Below are 24854 nucleotides of genomic sequence, written 5' to 3' on the forward strand. Positions count from 1 at the left end.
CTGTATGAGTTTGTGGTAAACTGTTGCTATTTCTTACTATATTAGGAAGAATTCATTGGTGGAGCCATCTTGGCGTTATATTGTGGGAATATTATTATTAGAAACTTAATTTTTTTGATAAAGCACTCTTCATATTTTCTACGTCTTCTTGTATCAGTTTCGATAAGTTGTTTTTCAAAGAATTTGTCCGTTTTATCTACATTTTTAGATGCATTCGTATAAAATTGCTCTTGATATCCCTAATTTTATTTTTAATGTCTGTAGGGTATTTTTTATTCCTGATATTGTTTATTTGTGTCTCTTCTCTTGTTTTTGATCATTTTTGTTAGAATTTTATTAATCCTTATTAGTCTTTTTGATGAATGAATGTTGGGGTTTGTTGATTTTTTCCTACATGCAGTTCCTTTTTGCCATTTAAAAAGTTATTCCCTTCTTTCTACTCCCTTTGGACTTAATTTGCATTTCCTCTCTAGCTTTTTTTTTTTGCTGAGGAAGACTCAGCTTGAGCTAACATCTGTGCCAATCTTCCCCTGTTTTGTTTGTGGATCGCCACCACAGCGTGGCCACTGACAAGTGGTGTACGTTGGCACACAGGAACTGAACCCAGGACGCCGAAGAGGAGCATGCCGAGCTTAACCACTAGGCCGTGGGGCCAGCCCCTCCTCTCCATCTTCTTAATATGAAAGTATAGGTTATTACTTTTTCAGTGTTTCTTTTTTCTCTAAAATATACGTTTAAGGCTCTCCATGTGCCTCAACAGATTGTTTTAGCTGCATTCTGCAAGTTATTTTTTGTATTCCAGAAGTTTTAATATGTAGTATTTTCATCATTTATTTCAATGTATTTTCTAATTTTTACTGTGATTTCTTCTTTTTCTTATGGTCTTTTGAAATTGTTTTGCTTAATTCACTATTTGGGAGATTTTTCTCTTTGTATTTTTTTGTGATTAATTTGTGCCTGGATTCTACGGTGGCTGGAGGACGTGCTCTAAATGACTTCAATCTCTTGAAATTTATGTGGATTTGCTCTGTGCCCCAGGCATGTGGTCAATTTGGGCAGTAATCCATGTTCATGAAAAGAATGTCTCTTTTTCAATAATTGGCTAAATGGTTCTATATATCAATTAGGTCGAGTTTCTTAATCTCATTCATATCTTTTATGTCCTCACTGATTTTTTTGTCTGCTTGTTATATCCATGAAAAACAGAGGTAGTTAAAAACCTTTAACTACGAATATGGATCTGACTATGTGTCCTCTTAATTGTATCTTTTTTTCATTTACTTTATATATTTAAAGGTATATTTTTAGATGCCTACAAATTTAGGATTTTTTTAATGTATTCCTATTGAATTGGCCCTTTTTATCATCTTTTGCCATCCTGAAGTGCCCTTCTTTGTTACCAGTAATACTTTCCTTAAAACATACCAATGTCAACTACACCAACTCTTCAAAGCTTTCGAAAGTTTTTCTTTTAAATTTTATCCAACTCTTCTTTTTTTCTCAGGTGGAAAGTTAGTGTGATACCAATTATGCTATCAGAGCCAGAAGTGGAAGTCAGCCAAATTGTTTCTAACAATTCTAACCTGACCAATTAAATCAACATAAGTATTAAGATGTCAGTAATTTTCAAGGTCTTATATTTATATTTTTAGTAATAATTTTTAGAGAAGTGTTGAGATAAGGAAAGATCTTTAAATTATGTAATGAAAAGAGCACTGAGTTTTGAGTCAGGAGATTTTATTTCTAGCACAACTTTGCCGCTGAGTGACCTTGGGCACTGACAAATCTTCCTGAAGTCTCAGGTTCCTCATAGGTAAGCGATTAGTGATGACAAGAATACGACAAATGTGCATCCACTTTCTATGTCTTGCTCGTGATCCTGGTGCTCTTTCCTGCCGATCCTGAATTCAGCCTTAAAATTCATCTTAAAACAGGTTCCCAGTCAGCCTCCATCTTTCACTGGAGCTAGCAATGCCACCCTAAATTATATCCACTTAGAACCTCAGCATGTGACCTTATTTGTACGCAGGGTATTTGCAGATATAAATAGTTAAGAATCTCAACATGAGACCACACTGGCTTTAGGGTGGACCCTAAATCCCATGCCTGGGGTCTCTAGGAGAGAAAGGAAAGGGACATTTGGACACACAGAGAAGAGGCCATGTGAAGACAGAGGCAGAGATTTGGGTTATGGCTCCATAAGCTGAGAAAAACCAGGAGCTGGCAGGGCCTGGAAGAGACAAGAAAGGATTCTCCTCTCGAGCTTTTGGAGAAAACATGTTCTGCTGACATGTTGATTTCAGACTTTCGTCCTGTAGATCTGTGGGAAAATCAGTTTCTGTTGTTTGAAGCCACCCAGTGTGTGGTACCTGTTTCAAGGCAGACCTGGGAAATTAATAGAGGTGGAACCTACTTGCCTTGTTCCGGACATATCTCTTCAGTCACATTTTCCTGGGCAACTGCTTACTATGCCTATCCCAATAATGACGACGATGATGATGATGACATTGAAGATGGTGATGATAGTGATGAGGCCACCACTGACAAGTGGAGTGGAACTTCTGGGTGACTGGAGTACACAACAAATTAAAATATTTTGAAAGTGTTATCATATCTAACGTGCACAGCATCTCTGAAATTGACCAGATGTTTGCATCTCCATTTTATAGGTTAGAAGATTGAGTCTCAGAGAAGTCAAATGACGTGTCTAAGGCCCCCAAGATAATTGGTTGGCAGAGCCAAGAACAGAAGTCAGGTTATCAGCCATCAGTATTATTACTGTTATAATAATACTTAAATAATGTTATCATCATCATATTGCTCTTTACTAACAGTAAAGAGCCTTTTCTTTTTTAGACAAGTGTCATAAACAACAAAATGGCAATCAAATTTTGCTTCCATTGTTAAATAGCAAGAGAAATATTAAGTATCTAATGAGATTAAAAGTTTAGAAATGCAAATGATCACACTGACGTATAAAGCAATTGCCTATTAGTAGATTTTTCAGGGTTTCCAGGGGATCTAGTCTGTCAATTAGTACAAATGATTAAAATGAAATTTAAAGGCACACGAGCACATACCATAGATTAATGAACAATTCCCTTATAATGTACTTAAATTTGAGTTCAGGGAACACTTCAAGCCTCAGGACATTATATTACCTAGAAATAAAGGATGTAAAAGTTGTCATTACTTACTTTGATACTTCAGATGGTTGAAAATGAGACACAAGTGTCTAGGAGAATAAATCAAACTGACCAAATGTTAGTAGTAATTTCTAAATTTGTTACTTCCTTTGAGAAGAAGCCTTAGATGGTGATATCCATTGCTTTTTCTGCAGTTTTTCCCAATTATTATGACCCCTCCAGACAAAGCTTTCATATTATTCATTTCCCCATTACGTTCATTTATGTGTGAAATAATTGAATGGGTGTTCAGACTAATTTTCAGAACTGGACTGTACTTCCTTTAAATACCTCGGAATTCAGTTCCTGCTTTCAGGATAGTAGTTATCTGAGGGGTGAACAATAACAAATAAGATAGTTTTGCAAGAGACGCCAACCATCAAGAACCTTCTGGACTTAAAATAAACGTAGCTTCAAAACTCAGGATGTTCTCTTTGGAAATAAGCAAATAAACAACAAATCAATCAGGAACTTCTTCAAAGTATGAAAAATATAGATATTCTTTGTGGAATTTTCAATGTGGTTTACTGGTACTTACTAAGAATTTCAACAACCAAAGGATTGGAACTTTGGTATGTACTATTCTTTTCGTGAGAAAGTTTTCTTTTCTTGAAAATCTAAAATACGTATCATCAGTAAAGCTCTGAGATGAGCAGGGCATAAGACAGTATTGAAAATAGAGCTGTCCTTTCCCAAAGAGTGCCAAGTTACTTCTCTTCTGCTGATCATCATTTGTAAGCTGCTTAGAAAGGCTTGGAATAGAGAACGAAATCTAAAACCCAAGGCTACTGCTTTGCTTGTCCCATTTTATGATTCTGGCTGTGAAAAATAGCTCTCCTAGAGAATGGGGCTTATGGAGTGTCACCAAGTCTTTCTAGCCCAGGGGAATCCCAGGCACTGTAAGTAGCGTGCCTTCTGCAGGCCAGGGATGAGGCTGTGGCAGGGCCTGTGGGTCAAAGAGCTTTCTCTAATTAGCACTGTTTTTAATAGACAGACCATTCACATCCACTATTGTCAAGAGCTCTCCCTTGTCTGAGGAAGGCATTTGATGAAAATGAGTCCAGCTTCTCTAACGGAAGAGACAGTAGCTTAAAGAGAGAAGAATTCTAGTGAAGCCAGAAAAAAAACTATCCACGTATCTATCTATCAATCAATCTATCTATCTATTGCACTAATGCACAGGCAAATCTAACAGCTCTATTTTTCCTAAGTCTCACTTGCATGCTTTTGCTATATCTGCCATACCTAGGGCTACATTATAATTACAGTATGTGAATAGATTAGGCCTTTCTCAGGCTTGAAAAGAACTAAATGGGGAGCACTTGCATGCTTTCATATTCCTTCTGGAGTTACCGATGATACTTAATATTCTTTAGCTCATTCATTTCCTACCCCCTTCCATCTTGAGGGACTTGTAATCGTTATTTCACCTTGCTTGAAATTTGCATGAGTCAGAATGGTTCTGAACTGATGATTTAGTGTCTCAGATTTAATTGTGGACCCCATTGGATACTTCTCATGCTCTTTGTCATGCTGCTTCAGATAGTCACCCAGCACCCATCACCAAGGATGCAAGGCCATTAGCTGACTTGGCTCAGAGAGGTGGATCTGCATCAAGGAAGAAAACAACTGGAAAGAAGGTGGTGAAGCCAGACAGGCCTGGCCAGGGAGGCAGACAGCCAGAGTCCCAGTGTCAGCCCTGCTTCTCAAACCATCTGTGGCTTTTGACAACTTTAAAAAATTATTTTAAATCAACCTACAAAGATGCAATTTATGTACAATAAAACACATGGATTTCAAGTGCACATTGTGATGGGTTTTGACACTCGTATACACCATGTAACAACCAGCCCATTCAAGATATAGAACTTTTTCATAACCACCAAAAGTTCTCTCGGGCCTCTTTTGAACCCTGCCCCGGCCACCTTCTGATTTCTGTCATCATAGCTTGGTTTTGCCTGTTTTAGAATTGAATGGAATAGTATAATATATATTCTTTTCTCTCCGGCTTCTCTCACTCAGCATAATGTTTTTGAGATTCCATTATGCTGTTGCGTGTGTCAGTAGTTCTTTCTCTCCCAGGGTGGCTTTAACAAATCATGTCCCCTCACTGACCTTCAGTGTCTTCATTGGAAACGTGAGGGGGTTGGAACATCAGCTAGTCAAGGTTTCTATCAGTTCTAACGTTCTCTGATTTTATGACTTTGAGGTGTCGCGTCTTTACCTTGTTCATGTTTTCCAGCCTGCGTGAGATTGGCTGCAAAATAGTTCTCTACTGTTTACTTCTCTACCACTGGGCGGCCCAGAAGCTGGCTAACCCTTCAAGAGTTTGGTCCTGTGAGAGGAGAGGTGCCCTGGAGGCTTGTTTATTCTGGTCTTAAGCAAAAGCAAAGCGAAAGGGGGCTTTTCAAATGCTTATGTCTTGGGGCAAAAGAAGTGAGGTTGGTTGTATGAGGAGAAAGTAGAGAAAGAAGCTTGTTGTAACTTTAATTCATGCTATGAATGCAGAGCACAAATTCTGGTGATTTCTCAGGCAACTAAGCGTAGGTAAGAGAGAATCAAGAAGATTCCAAAGGAGGCCTTGACCCCTCACCCAAGTGGCCCAGGCTTCTGGATTTGCACTCTTCTGTAAGTTACCATAACCCCTTCTCACACATTTCACAAGAGTTCATTAGAAATTAGAGTATGTCTATTGGTAAACTCTCTTTGGCTGCCATTGACTTTTACTCCAATCAAACTTTAGTAGAATACTGTGTTTGGCCAGCATTTGTCTAATCTCTTAAAAGTTATCATGGAACCATGGAATGTCCGGGAATTGAATTAAATAAATGAAGGACCTCGTTTCATTTAGGTCGATTTTTGTTAGGGAAGTAGGGGAAAGAGGTAAGATGGGACTAGAAACACGCCCTTGGTTGTGTTACTGAGTCCAGCTCTCTGTCGTCTCTCTTTGGGGTGAGGAGAGGATTGAGTGGGTCCATTTTGGCTGGGATCTTCATAGTGTGGGGGGGATAGTGGTGTGAGTGATTGGACAAATCAGTCGCTCACCCCATTTCATTCAATCCCACAACCAAAATCTTGTTGAACGCCTACTATGTCTGGGGCATCGAAACAGGCCTTGGGGACAACAGAAGGAGATACAGAGATGTTATACCGCTCAACAAGTTTACAATCTAGTTGAGGGGATACAGTACGTAATCAAGTAATTTTAGTTAAAATCAGCACAGGATATGGTAAGTATAAGAGGTACAAAATGCTGCTGGAATTCAGAGGAAGAATTAATTGCAACTGGTTGGAGCCATAGGAAAGGTTATTGTGGAGTGAGTGCAATGAAGTGGCTTGGGAATGAGACCATCTGAATTTAATCCTGGCTTCACCATCTACTAACTGTGTGACCTTGAGCCCGTTACTTAAAGACCTCTCTGTGGCTTAGTTTCCCCATTAGTAAAATATAACAGATTATAAAAATACTTACAAAAACTGCCTGTGGTGAGGACTGAATTTTAAAAACAACAATAACGAAAATACTAAACTGCTTAGACAGTACTTGGCATGAAGTTTTTTCTCAAAAAGTATTAATTACCACTCTGTATTAATGAAATTACATTTGAATGGGACTTGAGGAACGGGTGGATGAATGTTGAGGTAATACTCAGTACTTCTTTCATCCCAAGTATGTCTTCTGTAAGATTGTTCCAGAATTCTTGATGGCAAACTCTAGTTTCTTGCCCAAAGTTGGGGCTTCTGGACTCTCACAAACAAGGTCAGGCCTGCTTGGGGTTTAGAACCAAACTGACCTTAATCAGACAGTGGAATAGAAGGCGTGATCTAGAACAGACCTCCCAAAACTAGGCTCCTTCTGAGTTCCTTGTGGTCTTATGCCTTTTACCTGCCCCAAGTCCTCATTCTATACAACAGTTTCGAGCTTGATATTCAATCTTGCAGTGTCAGATAGAGCATTTTCTGGATGCTCTCAATTATGTGTGGTCTTTATGCCCTGGTTCCTACCCAGGCTTTCCACTTTCTCCAGCTCTCTGATTACCACTTGCATTTTGGCAATCGTTTGTAACTACCACATTATTCTCCAAAGACCAAGGATTATAAACCCTGAAAAGAAATAAAATAAACTATGCTCCTGGTTGAATTTCCTAAAATCACTCTCCCAATATTTTTTGAGACTTCCTAGATACAGTTTCTTTACCATTCTGATTATATGGAGCTCATTTTTCTTCCCCATTTGCATTTTTCATTTTATCACTTAAAGAAATATATATATGCCCTTGCTATTCAGGCATCTATATGCTTCTGATCATACTAGATTCTGGCTAATCTCAACATTATCTGATTAAATGCAACTTTGAGCCACAGCATTTGGTAAATGCTCTATCTTCCAGAATTGGAAGGATTTCTTCAAAAAAGAAATTATCTCCATGTATGAGAGTGGCAACTTGTTCAGTGTTAACCACTGTTATTTAAGTCATAACTTATTGATAAACATCTTGAAGATTTTTCTCTCTCTTTTTTTTTAACAGGGAAAGATTCGCCCTGACGTAACATCTGTTGCCGATCTTCCTCTCTCTTTTTTTTCCCCCAAAGCCCCAGTAAATAGTTGTATATTCTAGTTGTAAGCCCTTCTGGTTCTTCTACGTGAGCTGCCACCACTGCATGGCTACTGACAGACGAGTGGTGTGGTTCTGTGCCCAGGAACCAAACCCAGGCCACCAAAGCAGAGTGCACTGAACTTTAACCATGAGGCCATCAGGGCTGGCTCTCTTTTTTTCTTCTTTGAGTTAACATTATCTAGACAATTCTATGTTATGTTAAGAACAGCCAGATGTAACCAAAATCTGGACTTGAGTCAGAATATAAATTTATATAAGTATCGCTATAATCATATATATATAACAAAATTGACTAACAAAAATTTGACTGTTAATAGGCCTTAACAGCAAATAGGAAATGTACATTTTTTTTCTATAGCTTTTAGCATCACAGAAAAATCTCAGTCCATTTCATGCTGAGTAGTCAACTACAAATCAAAATCTATAAAGCTAGCTCTCAGAAATGTTGGTGATATTTCAAGCTCAGGACACAATTAGTTCAAAGTTATACCCACAGCCTGTGGGACTGTTATACTCTCCAGAGCTATATCTGTCTTTCCTCTTCCCTATTTAAGCGTCCTTTCTTCTAAAGACACCTAACAGGATAACATGTGCACACTACTCTTTTTGGATTTCTAAAACTAACACCACCAAACTTAACTCTTTTCTTACAAAAAGATCTTATAATAGCCTTAAAAAGATGAGTTTCAGCCCTCTGATATTCTTTCCTTGATAAAGGATAAAGCTCAAATAATAGATTCAGTTTTCTAACATCTTTGCAGTGCTAAATAAGATAAACTTAGCGACAGCTTTGACTTTCATGGACAGACACCTGTCAAATAAGGATCCAGTTCTTCCTGAACATCTATTTCAGAAAGGACAGTAAGTCCCTGTTCCGGGGGGCTTTAGCTGGGTATTCTAAAGTTTCCCATTTTAAATGCAGCGGTAGGTCAGTATAATTCCTACTCAGAGCAACTTCAGATCTTCAGATTTTTTCAGCAGCATCTACACCTGGAAGGTTCTGAAGCCAGCTGCACAGGTTTCTATTTCTCGGTCTTAGAACCAGATGCCATAATGGTATTATTCCATATTATGTGACAGGGCTGAAGGTAAAAGTATGCCTCCCATGGAAAGGAGAGGCCGGGTCAAAATGTACCTGAGAGGTGCATTACCGTCAGGAAATTGAGAGCAGACATCTGTTGTTCCCCTTCTGAAGGCATCGGGGGAGGGCAGGCCCTCTCACAGGGTATGTCAGGAAAACAGCAGGATAACTGAAAGATTTACCGATGATTTTCATTATATGTGTACTTTGGAGAGGCATATTTTATTTCAAATTTAACTATCCAGAAACCCAGTGGCAAGTAAGTAATTAGTCAGTCTTCCAGAACATGTGAGTGGCATTTGCATAATGAATCTAGAGAGTTCCTGTCTATGGGTGGACTTTGGTCCACTCGGGATCTGGAAGTTTTCCGCGAGACGACTCACCTTGGGGAAGGGACACCAGAACGTTCGCTGGTTAGGTCAATAGTTCAGCAGATATTTACCAAGGGACCCACTGTGTGCTAGACCCTATTAATGACAAGTTAATAAGTTACAGTTCCTATCCTTGAAGTGTTTGTGTAGTTTTTCAATACCTGAACACTGAAGCTTTATGATTCTAGAGCGAGATCCTTACACTCCCAGGTCCACTAAAAGGGGAGAGTGCTGGCTGCTCCTCGCGGTGAGGAAGGCTGCTGAGCGCCCTGAGAAGCCGTCAGCAAAGTGGAGCTGGGAGACCGGGCACACCATGGATCTGATGTGCCTCCAAGAATGATGTCGTCACAGGAATGCAGGTTCTCTGGGCAGCTTTTACTGTCCAATATGGCCTGGAACCTGACTTGGGAAGGGAGGAGTGAAGACAGGCTCAGGATCCAGGAGGGAAGTCAGGGATGAACAGGCTGAGCCACCAAGAAAGTGCTGGCTATTTTGTTGTATGGGCAGTCGTATAAGCTTTGACAGCTGGGGCCAATTACCAAAAAAACTACTTTCTTCACTCAAAACTTCATATTTTCTAGATTTTCTTTCAAAAGCCCCCATTATTTATGTATGATGATTTAAATCTTATAACGCCTGATAGGAGATCTCATCACTATTAAGTGAGGGAAGAAATCAGGACTGAAAATTATGTAGGAATAAGTGACTTTTAGGGCTGGCCTCGTGGTGTAGTGATTAAGTTTGTGCACTGCACTTTAGTAGCCCAGGGTTCACCAGTTCAGATCCCATGTATGGACTTAGCACTGCTCATCAAGCCACGCTGTGGCGGCGTCCCACAAAAAAAAAAATAGAGGAAGATTGGCACAGATGTTAGCTCAGGGACAATCTTCCTCAAGCAAAAAGGAGGAAGATTGGCAACAGATGTTAGCTCAGGGCGAATCTTCCTCACACACACACACACACACACACAAAACCCAAAAAAACTGACAAAAAGAAAAAGTGACTTTTGTGATCAAAGAATGATAATTAGAGTCGTTTATCTGTCCAACCTCTGTTGAAATTCACTCTAATTATTCTTTTTCCCTTCATGCTTATAACACTTTCTCTAGTGTAGCATGGTTCTAGGAATTGATAGCCAATGATCAGCTCGATAAGATAGTGAGCAGATACAAGAGTACGACTGAGCCAGATTTTCATCACAAGAACTGCGTTATTGTTCTAAAGCAGGTTTTTTTGCAATCCATGCAGGTAATTTTTCTTTTAACCTTGAAGGATGATTATGCCTGGATCTTTTGATTGAAACATCTCATCCTGTGCCCACAATGGATACTATACAATTAATAGTCTTTCTTTTCTCAACTGTTTAATTAGGGTTGAGGCCAACACAGGATTTAAATGACTAAAGTCAATGAACATCACGAATATCATTCCAAAATGTTCTCTGCTAATTGTGAGTAATCTCCCCGTTCCCAGGAGAGGAGGTGGCTGGCTGTAACGCCGGGCCTCCCGTGTGGTGTCATTTCGGGGAATTGCTTTCTTCTCTCCACGTGATACCCTTCCTCCCCATGCGCACCTGCTAGCTAATTGTCAAAGTTTTTTTCACAGAGAAAAAATGCACTTTTGTCTGCTTTCCTGTAGAAGTCCCAGGGATAATTAAACAATGGGATGTGTAAATGACAAATACAGTGGTCCCAGTTTCACTTTCCATTTCAGTTACCTGTGGTCAAGGTGGTTGGAAGATATTAAGTGGAAAATTCCAGGAGTAAACAATTCATAAGTGTTAAATTGCATGCTGTTCTGAGTAGTGTGAAATCTCACGCCGTCCCGCTCTGTCCCACCAAGGATGTGAACCATCCCTTTGTCCAGCGGATCCTTGCTGCATATGCTACTCTCCCATTACTCACTTAGTAGCTGTCTTGGTTATCAGATTGACTGTTGCGGTATCGCAGTGGTTGTGTTCAGGTCACCCTTATTTTACTTAATAATGGTCCCAAAGTGCAAGAGTAGCGATGCTGGCAATTTGGATAGGAAAAGGAAAGCTCTAAAGTTCTTCCTTTAAGTGAAAAGATGAAAGGTCTTGACTTAAGGAAAGAAAAACAAAATCATGTGCTGAGGTTGCTAAGATCTACAGTAACTTTTGTTACAGGATATTGTTATAATTGTTCTATTTTATAATTAGTTGTTGTTAATCTCCTACTGTGCCTAATTTATAGGTATGTGTGTGTAGGAAAAAGCCAAGTGTATATAGAGTTTGGTACTATCAGCAGTTTCAGGCTTGGAACCCCCCTGCCAGATAAGGGGGGACTGCTGTCTCAGAATCTTACCTGTGAGATGTTTAGATGGGAAGGCCTGAGATAGAAATATGAAGGGCATCATTGAGTCGGGTAGAGAAGGCAGAAAGGGGCAGCTGGGGCTGGCAAGGACAAGCTTGGCCTGTTTGGGCCCAGGGCCAGGCGAACTTGAAGAAATAACACCCACTTCCATATACTCTGGACTTAAAAAGACAAATGAGAAATAAAAAACTCAAGAAGTTAAATATTCTCTTCTACACAAAAATATTTCCAGACTCCTTTACCATCATAGTTTTGTCCATTATGATTTCTTTGGCTCATAAAGCAAAGGTTTCAAAGATTTCAAACCATAGAGGTACTGACCTCCTGATTCACTCATTTTTATCCTCTTAGAGGACAGACAGGGAATAAACTGCTTCATCATCATTTTTAGTCGAGAAAGCCTGGTAGATAACAGATGTGCGGCCTCCGAGAGTCCAGGGAGACTGGGATGAGGACGTGGAGAGGATTCCTCTTCCCTCGGCCGTGGGGCAGAAGGCCAAGGCCGCCCTGTGGGGGCCTGGCCATAGGGAGCCCTGCTTCTGCTCCCCAGCCTCCCCTCACTACCCCAGTTTCCGAATGGCTTTTAGAGTCAAGGGACGGCTATCTTTAGGGACAGAGCCGCTGTGGTTTAAGAAATCACGTCCTTATCATCTGTCTTCATATGTATTGTTCCAATCAGAGAGCTGAAGGTGGAGAGAGAGACACTATCAAGTCATGCAGATTCATGCAGGTGAAAAATTTCTTAAGACATAGTTCTAAGTCAAATTTTAAAATCTAGTTTAGAACATTTCTTTTTCTTCTATAATATTCACTCTAAAATTATTTTCTCCTACAAGTAGTGCTCAAAGAAGATGGATTGCATCTGTTACCTTTGGATTTAGACAGCAGATGTAGTTACGGTTTCCTGGCTTGTCTCTCCTCTTGTGGAGCTCTAATACTGGAGCATGATTCAATTCCATTCTGTATTTACTCTACATCTAGCTAAATGTCCGATACCGCAAGCATATAGGACCAGCCAATGGTGTGATCTCTACTTTCAAGAAGCCTAGAGTTTAAATTAGGAGACTAAATTAACAGATGAACCTAATAAAGACATTTAAATGCCGATGTATGGGAATGATTTTATATAACATCATGCAAGGAATTGAGAGAGAGGAGACATTAGTGCAGACATGAGTAATGAGAGAAATGTGCTCGGATGAGATGACCCTGGGCTGGGAAAAATGATGAATTCAGCTTGAGGCAGGCTGAGTTTAGGGGTCTAGGAGCATTCAGGTGGAGATGTCAGTGGGCGTTTAGTTTATGGGTCCAGAGTTCAGAAAATAGATGATGGCTGGAGATGCAGATTTAGGAGTCATCAGCTCATAAGAGACTGTTTAAGTGCTTGAGATGGGAATAGATGACTTCATCTAAGGAGAATATATGGAGAAGAACAGGGATAAACACACATTCATGGGACAGACCCAGTGGCATAATGGTGAATTTCATGCACTCTGCTCCAGTGGCCCAGAGTTCACTGGTTTGGATCCTGGGTGCAGACCTAGCACTGCTCATCAAGCCATGCTGAGGTGGCATCCCACATAGAAGAACTAGAAGGACATACAATTAGGCTTTACAACTATGTACTAGGGCCTTGGGGAGAAAAAAGAAAAAAAGAAGAACATTGGCAACAGATGTTAACTCAGGGCCAATCTTCCTCACCAAAAAGAATACCTTTAAAAAAAGAAATTAAAAAAACACAGACACAGGGGCTGGCCCCGTGGCCAAGTGGCTAAGTTTGTGCGCTCTGCTGCAGGCGGCCCAGTGTTTCATTGGTTCGAATCCTGGGCGCGGACATGGCACTGCTCATCAAACCACGCTGAGGCAGCGTCCCACATGCCACAACTAGAAGGACCCACAACGAAGAATATACAACTATGTACCGGGGGGCTTTGGGGAGAAAAAGGAAAAAATAAAATCTTTAAAAATAAACAAAAAACACGGACACATATTCATGCATACAAGTATGTGGGTGTACATGTGCACACACACGTAGGGTGACAGAGGGAGAGGACTCAGAACTTTTTCTCATAATGACACGCTTTATATTTCTTTTCTAAGTAGGAGAACGGGACAGGTTAGTGCTTCAGAAGCCAAGGAAGAAAAGCACTTCAAGAAGGAGGGTACAGAACACAGTAACCAAATACCAGAAAGAGTCAAGCAGGAAGAGGACTAAAAATCTAGAGGGTTTGTCAATTAGGAGGCGGTGCTTGACTGTTGTCAGGGGAGTTTTGCTGAAGTTTCGAGCCCATGATGACCACAATGGCCAGACTAAGAACGAAGAGAGGGAGTTCCACACAGTTTTCTCTCCGGATGAGGGAGCATGCCCTGCAGCCCCAGCGGTGACAGCAGTGAGAAGGGCAGAGGGTGATGTGGAGCTAAATGGCATGCTTGAAAGTGTTTTGCATGAGAACTCAAAATTAAATAGCAGAACCCTCTTTTAAAATAAATAGTATGGAATTTCATGAAAACAGAACTCTATTTACCAGAAGTGGACATGTAGAGTCAAAAGTGGCACCCCATGAACTTCATCCCTGGCCCCCGCTGTTCTCTGGAACTCTCAGGGACCTTTGATAATCACAACTGATAGGACCATAGAAGCAAGAGTCAAAGGTGCCTGCTTTTCCCCAGCCCAGGAGACGGAAGGAATGCTGATGGAGACTTTAGTAAGTTAAGTCTTAGACACATTGCTTTTGAAGTGAATGGTGCTTTATCCAAGTGGGGATGTCCTGTAGGGGATTGGAAACAGGCCTGGTATGCAAATACAAGCCAGGGCTGAAAATGGAGATTTTCAAGTCAGCTAGAAGGGGGGATGTTGAAGTCTGGAGAGTAGATGCGGCCTCAAAAGTAGAGAAAGGGGCAGAGAGATAGAGCAGCGCTTTAGGCATTGGGTCTACCAGAAAACCACTAGAAGGAGTCTGCCTGCCTGCCTGCCTGTCTGTCTGTCTGTCTCTCATACACACACACAGATTTGACCTTTGGCCATTGTGGGAGCTGTAGCCTTTGCATCTGATGGTGGAGCATGAGGTATGCAGGACAGGCTTTTGGAAAAGAAACAGATACAAAGTGGGAAGGAGCAAAGACAAGCTCAAATTCATAAGCATGAGCTGGGACCAGTGAGGACGGGTGGAAACCCGTGTTAGCGCTCAGCACCTTCACTCTCAGTGAAGGAGAATCTGGTGCTTTCATGTGTCAGGTGCAAAAGGGCTGACCTTCCGAGTGTAAAAAGACAAGGCCAGCAACAGGGAAGGGGTTTCCAGGCGACGTTGTGCAGCCTTGTCACGTCAGCGTGCTGCAGAAGCGCCGCAGCACACTGACAAAGCACAAGGGGAGGCCGCAGAGCGCAATGCCAGCGGAAAGACACAGCTTTAAGTGCGGAGTCATTTCCTCCCTCTTTGGGAAAAATTGAACAAGTCAAAGATGGAGAGATTTCAGAGGTTTCCAATTTTCTCAGGAAGATGAGTTTGTTTTGTTAATGAATTACATTCTGAATCTCTTTCCTTTAGGTACATATAAAAATTATAAATGAAAGACCGTCTCTTTTATTAACAGAACTGTATGCCTTTAACGATAATCTTCTAGACTGACATGTGTAAGATAATTAATACCCACCTAGGAATGAATTACACCCATAATCATAAAGAATTGAAGCATCCCTTGGAGAATACGCTGTTTTATCTGCATTCTGAGATTAATTCGAGGGGAAAGATACAATGATTTGTTCTCTCACTCGAGCAAAACAAAAAAAATTTGCTGGAGTTATAGCTTAGGGATTTATTTCAGAACTTTCGTGGAAAATGGACCATCTGTGGTTGTAAGTATTATTACTTATATAATTTGTTCAGGACAACAAGTTATGATAAAATGTCCAATTTCCCTTGGCGAAATTGTCTATTTTATTTTCAATATATATATTTAAAGTTTGACAGGATTATGGAAGATCATTCCAAAGAAAACAGCTTAGCTGCTTTGTGAATGGGTGGAGCCGGAAACTTATTAGATGGCACAAATGTTGGCAATGGCAGGAAGCCATCTGCTGAAGCTGGCACCAGGACAACAGTCAATTGGAGAGTAAGACAGACCTCAGGGAAGAAAAACGTATAAAACTGACAGCAGACGTCGAGTGCTCACACAGCCCCACACCTCTCTACAGCTTCTGGCTGGGGAAGATTATTGCGGAAGTTTGGTCACAAAGGGGCTCATAGGGATCCTTCCTGGGTGCTGTATTCTTTTCTATCAGCACACTCTCCAGAAGAGATCTAATCCCACCTTGCACACACACTCACACACACACACACACAAACATCTATCTGTCTACCTATCTACCATCTATGTATCTCTCATCTCTATCTCTCTTATCTCTCTCTCATCTACCTGTGTATCTATATACACATATACATATCTATGGAGACAGAGAAATCTCTGTATCCATATCTATATCTATCTATATCTACCATCAAGTCCAAGCTTGATCTTTCTCCTGGAACTCCAGACTCTCTATTCAGATGTCCATCAGACATCCCAAACTTAACATGATTAGAAAGAGAACACTTGTAATCCCTCCATGGCCTTCTACCTTCTTCTCCCTCAGGCTCCCTGTGTCTCTGAACAGCATCACCATTTATCCAGTTGCTTACGGCTAAAGTCTAGAAATTGTCCTTGATTCCTTTCCTTCCCTCCCTTTCCACACCTAATTTATCAGCAAGTTCTGTGACTCTGCATATCTTAATCTGTCCTCATCTCTCCATCTCCTCTCTCAGCACCCTCGTCCAAGCCTCTGGTCTCTATCTTTACTGGGCTCCCAGCAGCAGCCTCCTAACCTGCTCTCTGGGGTGCATTTCCCTTTCTATATGCCATTCCTCACAAAGCGGCTAGACTGAGCTTTTAAAAATGTAATCTAGAGCATAGTCTCCTCCACTGAAAATCCCCTGAGGGCTTCCCAGTGTACTCAGGAGAAACCAAACTCCTCGTGCTGGCTCACAGGGCCCCATGTGATCTACCCTCTACCCGCCGCTCAGTGTCAGCTCAGACCAGTCTCTCCTTGCCCAGTATCAGCTCAGACCAGTCTCTCCCTGCCCGCCGTGCTCCAGGAATACTCACTGGCCTTTGTTCCGATTTTCAAGCAGCTGAACTTTCTTCTGCCTTAACTTTGTGTTTCCTATACCAGCTGGAATCTCTTCCTGATGTGCGTTTCCATAAATTATCACCTGACTCGCTCTTTCTTATTAACCAACTCTCACATTAAATATCTCCTAGGTATTCTTTGTCGCATCATCCTATTTTAATTCTTTACCTAGCACTTATTTTCCTCTGATATTTCTACATCTATCTATTTATCTATCTATTCATCTATCTATGTTTCACAAATAGAATAAAAGTTTCAGAGAGGCAGGGGTTTTCTGGGTCTTGTTCACTGCTGTATCTCCAGTGCCTAGAAGGGGCCAGCATACAGAAGGCAGGCACAGAATTCTAGTGTTACAGGTAGTCAGAGACAGATAATTTTAATATAAGATAGGAAATGCATGTCAGGGGAAAGCAGACAGTACTAAGGGGGCACAAAAGAAGGGCAGTGAACCTAGCCAGTGAGACGACCTTCTGGGAGACGTGGTACTTGACTTGGGTTGTTGATGTGTAGGTGGACAGGAAATGTAAGGAGGTTGGTCAAGGAAGTGATACCACCATTAGTAAAGGCTGATTTATATCTTTAGAAAAGAGCCTGGAGTGTAGAGAGAGAGAGAAAAAGGCCTGAGACATTAGCAGGAGCTAAGAGCTAGAGTAAGCAGTCCCAAATGTCACTAAAAAGAGAGAGAGGGCCAGCCCTGGTGGCCTAGTGGTTAAGGTCAGCATTCTCTGCTTGGGCAGCCTGGGTTTGGTTCTCGGGCATGGACCTACATAGCTCTGTTAGTGGCTGTGCTGTGCTCTTGGCCTACAGACTAAAAAATAGAGGAATATTGGCATGGATGTTAACTTAGGGCGAATCTTCCTCACCAAAAAAGAGAGAGAGGGAACTCTTATCCTAGAGGTAGTGGTGTCACATTGAAGTCATTTTAAAAATATCACTCTGGCAGCAGATTGGAAAAGTCTAGAAACAGAGATAACAATTAAGAGATTATTAAGGTAGTCCAGGCAAGACTTAGGAGTGATTCTACCTTGTATCATGTCAGGTTATAGCTACAGAAATACTAAGATTGATCGATAGTGACTTTGATGTATGTAATACCTATAATACCTACACCCTGAAGTGGCACAAGTGGTCATCGGCAATGTTCTTATTGATTTCCCTCACTCTCAAGAGTTTTCACCTGAAAACTGATGTTAACGAGAGCTATGCCACTGGATATGATGATTAAATGAAATAAAGTATGTAAAATATCTGGTGTACTTCATGGCACAGAATGAATAATCAGGGAATATTTATTTCTTCCCTCTCCTCTATTAACTAACACAGTCATTGGCTTGGGAATAGATTCATGTGGAGAGTATAATATAGAAGAAATTACGTTAGATTGAAATTCAAGGGTCCTGAATTCTCATACCATCCCTATCACTCATTACCTATGAAACTCTGGGCAATGCGCTTTATATCGTCTATAAAATGCAGAATAATAATTTTCCTACTGCCCCAGTGGGATTGTTGTGAGGATCAAATGACATCAGTCATGAAATTCTATGTGAACGTAAGGTGCCATTATCTTGGTCCTCAAATCCACCTGTGGCCCAGATACGCATTCTTATCCTGAGAGAGTCAACTATGGCTTTGGAAATTTTTTTAGCATTTTCAGGCCCTAAAGTTGATAGTACAACAAACTCAGCCACTACCTTGAAACACAATATGTCAACTATTACTTCTAACTCCAAAACATCAGAATGTCCAGCTTTCCTCTGTATGAACTTTCTATTGCTATGTAAAAAATTATCCCCAAACTGAGTTGCTTAAAACAACGAGTATCTGCTATCTCACAGTTTCTGTGAACTGCATGCCTAGACATAGTCGGGGGCTGCAGTCATCTGCAATAATCTGGGGCTGAAGGATGTGCTTTCAAGATGGCGCACTCTCATGGCCATTGGCAGGAGGCTTCTGTTATCCACCCATGGCTCTCTCATGAGATGGCCGCTTACTTCTTCCAGAGTGAGAAATCTGAGAGAAAGAGCAAGGAGAAGACACAGTGCCTTGTGTGACCAAGTCTCCAAAGTCACACATCATAAATTCTACTTTTTTTCTATTTGTTAGAAAAAAGTCAAGTCCAGCCACACTAAAGGGGGTTGGGGGAGTGGGGAAGTGAGCGTGGGTGGAGACCAGGCTCTTCCTCTTGAAGGCAGGAGTGTGAAAGAATTTGTGTACATATTCTAAAGCCACCACACTTCTCTATAGTTGAAGTCAAGGAGTGATCCTCTGGGGTCCCCTTGGACATCAGTGGGGCTTGTGGCTCCCTGTGCTAGCGGCACACTCAGCATGGAGAGACACCTTCCTCCCACAGGACGAAGTCAACTTGCTTCCTCAAGTTCTCTCGGTAGAGTTTTATTTACGTTTATTTATATGTTCTAATATACTATCCCCTCCCCCTGCCCAGTTTTATTGAGAAATGATTGACATACATCACTATGTGAGTTTAAGGCACACAGCATCATGGTTGATTTACATATATTGTCAAATGATTGCTACAACAGGTTCAGCTAACATCCATCTTCTCATATAGATACAATAAAAAGAAAAGAAAGAGAAAAAGGAAACAAAATTCTCCTTCTGATAAGAACTCAGGATTTACTCTTAACAACTTCCCTGTACATCATGTGGCAGTGTTAGCTACAGCCATCATGTTGTACATCCTTAGTACTTCTTGATCTTACAACTGCAAGTTTGTACCTTTTGACACCTGTCTCCAATTCCTCCTCCCTGTACCATCAGCCTCTGGTAACCATAAGTTTGATCTCTTTTTCTATGAATTTGGTTGTTTTTTTTTTTAGATTCCACATATAAGCGAGATCATACAATATTTGTCTTTTGCTTTCTGACTTATTTCACTTAGCACAACGCCCTCAAGGTCCATCCTTGTTGTCACAAATGGTAGAATTTCCTCATTTTTCTGGCTGAATAGTATTCCATTGTGTATACATCACAACTTCTCTGTCCATTCACCTGTTGGTGGATACTTAGGCTGCTTCCTTGTCTTGGCTGTTGGGAATATGGTGCTGTGAACACAGGGAGCAGAAGTCTCTTCAAGTTGGTGTTTTCTTTTCCTTCAGATATGCTCCCAGTAGTGGAATTGCTGGGTTGTATGGTAGTTCAATTTTCAATTTTTTGAGGATCCTCCGTACTGTTTACCATGGTGGCTGCACCAATTTACATTCCCACCAATAGTGCATGTGTTCCCTTTTTTTTTCACATTCATGCTAGCATTTGTTATTTCTTGTCTTTTCGTTTGTTTGTTTGTTTTTCTTTTGAGGAAGATTGGCCCTGAGCTAACATCTGTGCTGATCTTCCTCTACTTTATATATGAAATGCCTGCCACAGCATGGCTTGACAAGCAGTGCATAAGTCTATGCCCAGGATCCGAACCACCAAATCCCAGGCCACTGAAGCAGAGCATGTGAATTTAACCACTGTGCCACTGGGCCAACCCCAATCTCTTGTCTTTTTGATGATGGCTATTCTAGCGGGCATGAGGTGATATCTCATTGTGGTTTTAATTTACATTTCCCTAATGATTAATGATGTTGAGCATCTTTTCATGTACTTGTTGGCCTGTCATATATCTTCTTTGGAGAAATGTCTGTTCAGGTCCTTTGCCCATTGTTTTTTTTTTTGGTCAGGAAGTTTGGCCATGAGCTAACATCTGTTGCCAATCTTCTTTTTGCTTGAGGAAGATTGGCACTGAGCTAACATCTGTGCCAATCTTCCTCTGTTTTGTGTGTGGGATGCTGCCACAGCATGGCTTGACGAACAGTGTGTGGGTCCCCACCCAGATCTGAACCCGTGAACCCTGGGCTGTGGAAGTGAAGCATGCTACCTTAACTACTATGCCACTGGGCCGGCCTCCCATTTTTCAATTGAGTTGTGTTTTTGCTATTGAGTTGTATGAATTCTTTACATATTTTGGATGTTAACCCCTTGTCATATATGTGGTTTGCAAATACTTTTTCCCATTCCCACTCTGTCCTTTAAAATCTAACATCTCTGGCAAGGCTGAACATCGTGCCTGACACAAATAGGAGTTCAGTAAATATTAGTTCAATTTATTGAAAGATCCTGAATACAAATGGTTTATCTGATTCTTTCCAGGAGATAGGTTTTAGTAAGAAGAAGGAGGGGACGTGAAGCTTTGGAGAGTAGCAACACGAATTGGGGAAGGGGCCAAGTGGGAAAAGGACAGAGAATTAGGCCCTGACAGCTTAGCCATCCAACTGCTCGCGTTTTTGGATGGCTAGACTGTGTGCCCTGAAGGTGGACTAAACTCTGCACAGTGGCAGGAGCAGCAGCAGCTTCATTGGTGGCAAGCTGACCTAAAGCATGGGAACTACCATGGGGAAATTTCTCAGACCCTGCAGAAAAAGAGGTTTCCTTGCCACTAGGATTGGGAACACGGCCCGGAAGTGAGAGTGGACTCAACAAGAGTAGGAGAGGGTTATTGTGGGAAACCTTTCCAAGTAGATTTTAATTTTGGAGAAATGCCAAGCTGTAAATTGATCTCAGACGTTGAAAATGCATTAGATGCCACCATGGCCCTGGCTGTCAATTCAGCCCGCGTTTGTCGAGCAGCCATTGTGTGTCAGCCGCTGTTCTTGTGGCATACACATTTATTATCTCATTCAGTCCGCACAAACGCTGTATGGGAAGTTTGATTATTCTCCCTTTATAGGAGATTAGTGCTTCGGGAGGTGATGTTCCTTGTTTAAAGTGACACAGTTAGCAAAGGGAAAAACTGGGATTTGAATCCAAGTTTTTATACTTTATTATACCACAGCTTTCATTTCTTAAAGTGAGAAATTGCAATTGCAGATACATCACGGATTAACTAACGTTTTGTAAAATATAGCATCTTCCTAAATAGAAGGCTGGTACAGTTTAAGCTATAGGCCCATCTCATTCCGTGAAACGTAGCTTGCTCTTGGCAACAGTTTTCCTGCAGTAACGTTTAAAATGGGGGTGAAGATTTTCTTTTAAAGTCTTTTCTGCAAATTCATGTCTTTCTCATTCAGATATAAGGTTGTATGTTCCACTCAACAAATTGCCCAGCTTTCTTGAACATCCAGGCTACACCCAGTACATCTTCTACTGCGCAACAGCTAATAACATCGTAACCACTAAAACAGCCAAACAAAATTGTGAAGTTTCAAATACTTGATTTGTAATTATACTTTTAATTGAAATGTTAATAGGGCAATCCAATATCTTTCTTATGATCCTTATCCACTAGAATTTGCTCATTATCCATTATTCCTTCAAGGAAAGAAAATATTTTCTCTTTCTCCCTTGTGTTTCTCTATGACCTTTGATTTGTACCCATGACCCCCAGGCTTGTGTGCCATTCATTCATGCATTCATCCATTGAGTCAGTAAACATCATTCATCCACTCTTTCAACATCTATTTATTGAGCATCTACAATGCGCTGAGCACTTGTCTAGTCATGGATGGATCGTATCTTGTAGGCCAACCACTGTGCTCAGCTCTGCGGGTGATAAGATGTTGTCTGAGGCACGGTCACTGTGATGAGCAGACGCAGGGTAAGAGGAGTATGATGGCATTCACGTGGGATACGATGGAGACAGGTGAATATACATTTCTCCTATTAACAGTGCTACTATTAGTTATCACATGTAATAAACTGTTATTGTATGACGGATTGTTTGACCTAGGGGGTCATCAGATACCTTGTAGAGGAGCGACATATCAGATAAAAAGCAGGCTTTCTCCAGCTGGTCATTGTGTTAGTTTGGGACTGGGTCCTCTGAGCAGCACATGCTAAGAGAGGTTTAAATGTGCAAGAATGTTACTAGGGGAAACAGCTGTGAGGGAAAACGCCGAGTGATCCAGGAGAAGCTGGGAAAGCTGTCAGGCCACGCCTCTGACCCCAGTGGAGGAGAGTGGAAGTACTCTAGTCTAAGGAAAGCAGGGGTGTTGGAAGATGAGCCGAAGTCGGCCTCAGAAGCACTCCCTGCCTTCTGGGAGGGGATCTGCCTTGTCCTCTTGGCGCCCTCGGTCGTGGCCTGAGAGAAGCCCGGGAGCAGTCAGAGCTCGGCAGTGGGGACCTTTGGTCGACAAGGCTCCTGTAGGTGCCGGTCTGGGAGGCACATTCTCAGGGCCACCCTAGTTGCTGTGAGGTCAGCACTGCAGGCTGAGAGGGCAGACCAAACAAAAGATTTGCTTAAAGCAGTTTGGTGCATTTTAGGAGAACTGCAAGCTCTATATGGCTGAAGTGTGGGCGCATTTCCGTCAGGGAAATGAGGAAGCAAGAAGGGAAGGTGTTGAGAAGGAATACCAGAGATGTTCAGTAGCCGAATCACAGAGTCTAATGTGCAAATCGAAGGGGTTTAGGCAAGGAGAAGACATTGGAAAGTTTTAAGTAGATAAGGAACCTAATCAGGCTTTTTCTCGCCAAATAAATCAGTGGATGGATTAGAAGATGTAATACGACACAGGGAGAGGAGGTGGAACGCTTATCTTCTGAACTATTGCAGTAACCAGTGGAAACGCAGAGACTCAGAAAGGTGTTTGAAAAGTAGAATTAACATCATTTGACCACCAATTGTGTGTGAGGAGTCTTTGATTCCAGGTTTCTGGCTTGGGCACTCGACAGTGGAGACATCCTCTCCAATAAGGGATGCATGAAGAGATGCTGGTTTGGGAAAAAATAAGTTTTGAACAGTGTGGCATTTTAGGTCTCTCAGCACTGTTTTACCCAGTCTTCAAGAGATAACTCAAGGCATGAGATGCACGCTGGGGAGCTGTGAGCCTCTCTCTCCCTCAGGAGACATTTTAACACCCCTGGTCAGCTGACCACCTCCACCCGTGTAAAGGGAGGGCATTAGCGAGCTTGCCTCTCCTGCATCTCTGTGTCTCTCTTGACCTTTGTCTACTTAGCAGGAGTCAGCAAAGACAAAAACAGCTGTAGATTAATGTAATGACTATGAGATCATGAGATTGCAAAATGAATTTCTCCCCAAATGGATAAGTACTCCATCAGCCCCTTCCCCATCTTTGTCTTTCTCTGTTTGGTTTGGAAGAACGCATCCTTGCACTCTCCAGGGGGATGTGTGGAGTGAATCTACAGACACTGGTCAGAGCACCCTCTTCTCCGGACAGCTGATGATGGGTGGGAGGTGAAGCATTATCTGACTTCTTGACCCAGCAAAGCAGAAATCACCCACAGAAATCATCAGAATCTCTAATAAAACAACATGCTTTGGTTCCCAATTTCATTTCCATTATTTAAGTTTCATGACATTAATTCAGGCAACATAAAAATTTCCAGCCAGATTTGTATGCATGTATCACAGAGTCTTGGGATGAAGGGAAAGAGAAAGAAAGGCTATCGTGATTCTCTGGGGAATGTGAAGTGGGTTTCAAAATAGCATTTTTAAAAAAACATTTTTGTTGAAATCAGCAGTTTACAACCTTGTGAAATTTCAGTTGTACATCATTGTCTGTCAGTCGTGTTGTAGGTGCACCACTTCACCCTTTGTGCCCAGCCCTCACCCTCCTTGGCTATTGTAAATAATGCTGCAATGAACATAGGGGTTCATGGGACTTTTGGAATTGCTGATTTCAAGTTCTTTGGATAGATACCCAGTAGCGGGATGGCTGGGTCATATGGTATTTCTATTTTTAATTTTTTGAGAGATCTCCATACTGTTTTCCATAGTGGCTGCACCAGTTTGCATTCCCACCAGCAGTGTATGAGGGTTGCTTTTTCTCCACAACCTCTCCAGCATTTGTGACTTTTTGTTTTGGTTATTTTTGCCATTCTAATGGGTGTAAGGTGATATCTTAGTGTAGTTTTGATTTGTATTTCCCTGATGATCAGTGATGAACATCTTTTCATGTGCTTATTGGCCATCTGTATATCTTCTTTGGAGAAATGTCTGTTCATGTCTCCTGCCCATTTTTTGATTGAGTTGTTTGATTTTTTGTTGTTGAGTTGTATGAGTTCTTTATATATTATGGAGATTAACCCTTTGTCGGATATATGACTAGCAAATATTTTTTCCCAATTGGTGGTTTGTTTT

The 24854-nt window shown here is 41.4% G+C and overlaps 1 protein-coding gene across 4 annotated transcripts in view; it reads left to right on the top strand.

Annotated features, from left to right (window-relative positions):
* Positions 1-24854, top strand: part of ZMAT4 (zinc finger matrin-type 4) — a 321138-nt gene that overhangs the window by 278713 nt on the left and 17571 nt on the right. The window lies entirely within an intron of this gene.

The sequence above is a fragment of the Equus caballus genome, chromosome 27, assembly GCF_041296265.1.
Source record: "Equus caballus isolate H_3958 breed thoroughbred chromosome 27, TB-T2T, whole genome shotgun sequence".
NCBI classification, from domain to species: Eukaryota; Metazoa; Chordata; class Mammalia; order Perissodactyla; family Equidae; genus Equus; species Equus caballus.